The sequence below is a fragment of the Camellia sinensis genome, chromosome 11 (assembly GCF_055761805.1).
Source record: "Camellia sinensis isolate YWXY chromosome 11, ASM5576180v1, whole genome shotgun sequence".
NCBI lineage: Eukaryota > Viridiplantae > Streptophyta > Magnoliopsida > Ericales > Theaceae > Camellia > Camellia sinensis.
Genome location: NC_138971.1, coordinates 57,384,545 through 57,390,621, shown reverse-complemented (window position 1 = coordinate 57,390,621; position 6,077 = coordinate 57,384,545). Strand labels below are relative to the sequence as shown.

General features: G+C 34.5%; 1 long non-coding RNA gene across 2 annotated transcripts; it reads left to right on the top strand.

The window, feature by feature from the left end:
* The first annotated feature begins 809 nt into the window (after window positions 1-809).
* Window positions 810-2,803, top strand: LOC145803136 (uncharacterized). 2 transcript variants are annotated; one of them, XR_014345247.1, is made up of 4 exons: window positions 810-1,072; window positions 1,949-1,983; window positions 2,329-2,383; window positions 2,701-2,803. It is a non-coding gene; the product is annotated as an uncharacterized LOC145803136 (long non-coding RNA). The 2 variants fall into 2 exon arrangements; XR_014345246.1 differs by having other exon boundaries at window positions 813-1,072; window positions 1,949-1,990.
* Window positions 2,804-6,077: the final 3,274 nt, after the last annotated feature.

Below are 6,077 nucleotides of genomic sequence, written 5' to 3'. Positions count from 1 at the left end.
CATCAAAGTATTTTATTTTTTTTTTTTTTTTTTTTGTAGCAATGTTATATGTTATTAATTTTTCATTATCTTTTTATATTACTATTTATATGAATCATCATATGATATATCTTATTTAGTGATAATTATTAAAAAATCAGAGCATAAACAACTCCAGCTTCCAAATCCTTAAATACCTTCTAGAAGCATAACAACCAAAGTGAACAATTACTGAAAAAGCTCTACCTCAACTAAGCCTTATAGTAAGCCTTAGAGAGGTGATCAAATTTAGAAACCAAGTTCAATGACATGGTAGTAGATATAATGGATTAAAATGACGAACTCACCAAATTCTTTGGTTTTATCTTATCTGGTTTTGGTTTAGCTTTGGTTGGTGATTGGCATTTGTACGAGAAATTAGCTCCAAATTCTCTGATGTTGTTTCTCCCAAAAAACTTGATGTCTGGTGCTTTAGTTTGTTTTTTTACTTCAGAATTCATTTGGAACTAGGACTGTTTAAGATGTGTTGAGGAATTGATTTGTGTTGCCTTATCTGTATTGTTTTTTGGATTTGTGTTTGCTTCCTATAGTTTGATTTTGTGAATATTGATTGTTTCAAATGAAAGAAGAGTAAATTACCTATGCACAAGCTTTAATTTGCAATTTTAATTAGTAAAAAATCAACAACTGTGTAGCTTAAACATTTTGTATGTGTTCCCTATATATAAATCCCCCAATACACATTACGTATGAATGCATTACCTCTATTGCGCTTACATTTAACATCAACAAGATGCTATTGGTGAAGAGAAGTTAGAAACAAAGATATATATAGTTGTGCTTTTGACTTTTTGTTGTCCGTTGTTTTAGGAAGTGAATTGCTTAATAAGCAGTTTTGTTTTTTTTTTTAATAAAAGCATCTGGGACTTTCTGGGTTCACATTCATCCTCATTATGTGTTTTTGTTGTTGTACTTTTTTAAGATGGTGGCTGGGAGAATCGGTGGGTTAAATCTGACTGGAAGAAAGATGAAAACTTGGCTGGGGAGTGGAACTTTACTTCTGGTAAATGGAATGGAGATGCTGAGGATAAAGGTACCTTTTTACTCTTTCTTATTCTTGTATGTCTATGACAGTATACAATTTCTTATTCTAGTATGTCTAAGAGATAATGATTTTTGCAGTTCACCCATTTGTTCTGTCTTTTTGTCAAAAATGAGTTCCATGCATTGTTTAGATCATAACTCCATTTACACACAATCTGACTTGTTGCGACTAGCGGCATTTGAAAATAGACTTAATAAGGAACACTTCGACCAAATTTCATGATCTCTGAGTAAGTAGATTAAGAGATGTGCATTCTCAAAGTTGATGGTTCTGGAGCAGGTGTTGTCAACACAGCACTCTAATAATAAATTAAAGCTAATTTTGACCCCCATGCCTTAATCCTTAACCTGGCATGGTGGTACACAGATTACTCAGTGTGTGTGAAACACTTGACTTTTCGTTTTAAATTTTAAATGTAAATTATAATAGGCATGTCTGATCAACACGTAATTGTTAATTAAAGGTGTCTGTTAACGCCAAGGGTTTGGCCTGATGGATGAGGCCTGGACTTGGTAAACTCTGATAGAAAGTGAACCTATTAGTAAACTTTGATTGAGTGGGAGCAAATATTGTTTTAAAGAAAGTGATTTATTGCGCTTCAAAGCCTTCTGTTAACAGATTTTCTTTTAAACGTTTGGTTGAACTGATGCTATCACTTTCCAGCCAACCCCTGTATTGTTGGGATCAAACCCAAGTACATTTTGTTTTTGGATCCTGCAACATATTTATGCCTTGTTTAACAGATCATTTTACTATGGCTGACTATGTACACTGCAAGGTTACATCTCCCATGATTAATTCTTTCCGAAATTATATATTGGTGTAGTGAGCTAATTTTGAATTTTATTTTAATGTGAATTGCAGAAGCAACACCTAAGACAATTATGAGAACAATGGGGGTAAAAGGTCTTGCCCTTTATCACTTGAAATCACATCTTTTGTTAATTTTTTTGTATGCATATAATTTGATATTGTTCTCTAGTTTTGTTTGTTTGACATGCTCAATTGTCAAACCTCTTTCCCATGACCCTACCTATTCACAAGCACAAAGGAAAATATGAGAAAAAGAAAAGACTCCTTGAGATTTCCTGCTGGAAGGGGTTGAACATTTGAATACCAATTTGAACCATTCTTTTTCAGTTTCATTCTGTTGATTTGTAACTAGCTTTGCTCATTTGCTGACTCTATAGATAACAATCTTTAATGTATTCACAGGCATAGTATTTGGTGTCTCATTTTTGCAGAAATGTCGTTTGGGGAAGCAATCTTGCAAGGAGTTACCTGACAGCTCTAAAGATGGTATCAACCTTGTTCTCACTATAATGCTTAGTAGTTTGTACATTGCGTTATTGATAAACCATATGAAATTTAGCCCATCTACTACATTTGTATGTTGAATTTAAGGTGATCTTCAAATCAAGCTAATAAAAATAAGTTAGAACTACTTGTAAATTTAAATGCACACAAATGTGACAGCACAGAAATCCACCCAAAATCCACACAAATGTGATTAGTCGGACTTTATCTTTTGTAAGGCTAGAACAATCTCTACAAATAATTAGTTTATTCATATGTTTCTAGTGGTGTCTGAATTAATTTGTGTTTTTATTTTTCAGGTTAGAAATTTCTTGGAGAGATGCAAAATATGGTCAAAGAATTCAAGGACTTAATTTTTCAAGTTTTTTTTTCATTTTTATTTTTTAATATATGTAAGCACAGTTTAAAATTTTTTATTTAATTCCTTTGTATATACTTTTGAATATGTGGTTATGATTTAAAGTATAGTATATAGTGTGTATTATATTCTTGAAATGCGCGTACAAAAATAATATTGATTATTCTTCAAATATGTCGAATCTTTTTAGTAATTAATCACACTTAAAAGATGTGATCTAAATGTTATTAATCACACTTAAAAGGTGTGATCTAAAGTTTATTATCACAGGTTTTATTAGTTTTTAATCATACTTAAAAGATGTGATCTAAATATTTTTAATCACACTTAAAAGATGTGATCTAAATGTTATTAATCACACTTAAAAGGTGTGATCTAAAGTTTATTATTACAGGTTTTATTAGTTTTTAATCACACTTAAAAAATGTGATCTAAATATTTTTAATCACACTTAAAAGGTGTGATCTAAATGTTATTAATCACACTTTAAATGTGTGATCTAAAGTTTATTATCACAGGTTTTATTAGTTTTTAATCACACTTAAAAGGTGTGATCTAAAGTTTATTATCACAGGTTTTATTAGTTTTTAATCACACTTAAAAGGTGTGATCTAAATATTATTAATCACACTTAAAAGGTGTGATCTAAATGTTTTTAATCACACTTAAAAAGTGTGATTAAAAATGACCTTTTTTAATCACACTCCCAAAGATCACACTTTAATAAAACTTAAAAGGTGTGATTAAATAACAAACATCACACAAAAAAAGTGTGATCTTTATCTGTTTTTGTAGTAGTGGTATAACAATATTGAAGGTCGGCCAGGGTGATTCTAAGATTTTCCTGCCTAGCTAAAGCTATAATACCGTTGATCACCCTATATGAGTTGATAGTAAGTTGCATGGGGTTCAGCCTGTAGAAATAAAGAACTTCACGAAAGAGGGGATGAAGTGGAAGCCGAAGTCCACATTCGGTAAAAGCTAATATAGGAAAGGGCATCGTGTGGTCTGTGGGCATGATGGTATCACCATCCCCAGCTAGTTTGAGATGAACATCGGCTGGGATAGAGAATTCCTGCCTAAAGTATTCTAGTTTTGTTGGGGTATTTACCCTATGCCTCCACATACCCATTATGTCGGCTTAAGCTAAGAGAAATATGTTTCAGAAGATGGGCGTTTTTTAGTCTTCCCTAAAGATTAAAGGTTCTACAGAAAAATTCCAAATCTATGAGCTATGAAGATAAAGATCGAAGGCACAGATCTGGAACAGATACGAAAAACAGAAAATAAAGACGAAGTTTCAGATTCAAGAACAGAGGTATAGCTCTCAGAAACAATAGAGATAAAAAAAAAAAAAAAATCAAGAAGAGTGGTGAAAAAGTATAGAAGTTCAAGGTATAGCCACAATTCAAGGTACAAATAAATCCAAGGCTTCGAACAAGATTAGTAATGGCAACAGGCAGACAAAAGCACATAAAGAGAAATTAACATTGAAGGGAATGAATCTCACCGGAACAGATGAAGCCGGGGCAATGTTCGCCGAGCTCAGAAACCGGTTGCAACAGCGAAGAAGGCTTCGCAAGAATGAGGGATTAAGAGCAGTTCCAGAAGAGAGATCGAAGCAATGGCAGATTCAAAGAAGAAAAGCTTTCAGAGAGAGAAAGAGCAATGAGACAGAATGAAAAAGTGAAGAAAAAGTAGAGGCAAAAAAGAGTTTTGTCAAAAATTTGAAACGGCGGCAAAATTAGGGCAATTATTACGCCTAGAGCAACGCAGGCGTCAGACGGCGCAGACAAATGGCAGACAGCTTTCAGGCGCGTCACAGACACGCTCCAATGAAAACAAAACACGTGAAAAGGAACGGTTAGAAATGCATGACAGCTCATGCGCGTGGAAAAGTACGATCGAAACCTTGTTCTCCAAAGAGAACACGTCGGCTGGAAGAGGATTATCTCGGCTAAACAGTTTTTTAGCCATTACTCAGAAAAGAAATATTGAAATATCGGTATAGGTTCCATCACCTCAGAATGCCGAGGTAATAGAACCTAGGGGGCAGTTGTGAGGATATATTTTCTTAATACCAACACGTGGCATGGTGACGCCAATGTGTCAGCCGAGGTGCCACGTGTCGTGGTAGTTAAGCTGAGAAGATCTCGGAGTTGCCGAGGTTATACCCGAAGATATCAGAATCCGAGATAAGCAGATAAGGGACAAGAGTCCTAAGGCAAAGAGGGGACTTAACCAAGATAAGGATAAAGCTCTTAGGGAGTTTTATCTTTATCTCTTAAAGAGTCCAGGTAAGCAGTAAATTGAAGTTCATAGAAGTCATACTTCTAGTGGGACTTGGATTGAGTATATTATAAAAGAGAGGCACCCCCGTGGGTCTAAGGTATGCTTTTGATACTCAAGCTATTCAGTTTAGCACTTGATTATCTTTGAGAGATATACTGACTTGATCGTCGGAGTGCCCCCGGGTGGAAGAACCACCGCCGGAGCTTTTTTCTGTTACAGGTTGCTGAAGCCATCTATTCTGCCTGTGCTCTCCAGCTGATCACTAAACGGGCAGTGTGGTCAGATTTTCACCCACACAGTATTAATTATTTAATGACTAGCAATGAACATTGTAGTTTGTCTATTGAATTAATGGTGTGCAAAAGTAGTTGTAGAAAAATTAAACACGACGTACAAGATCCAATGTTAAAAGGTTTTTAACGGCATACAATGGCATACCGTTAAAGTGAATGACTTTTCATGACATGTCATAATACAACTTTACATCATGCATTGTAGAATCATATCCATGGCGTGCATTTTATGTAGTTAAAAGTGAGTTTTGTTGGTATCTATACTTGTTTATATTTTCCGAGAGGGTAGAAAGTTGGGTTGTGTGTGTTCCTATGGGGCTTCGTAGCTCATGGCTTTTATTGCCCTGACATTCTGAAGCATTCATCGACGAGGAAGATTTTGTGGAAGAGCTTGGGGAAGCTGCGGTAGGTGTGAGCTAATGAAATTCCTTATTTACTTGTAATTTATAGATTTAGGGCAACGTTGTTTGTAATATATATAATAAAGTCTGATATATTATCCCTTTTCTTTCGATGTGAAACCTTAGCAAAACCTATAGTTCCTTGTTATTATATTTCCTGATGTCTCCAATTTTGAGGCATCACAAACAACGCACTAGTCTTGGAAGTTAGCTCCCAATTTTACCATCAGGTATTGGGAAAAGCCAAATGGTAGCAATTGGAATAATAATGATAACACAACAAACTCTCAGTTGAGAATATCTAGTGAGTTTAAACAAATTCCTATTCACCC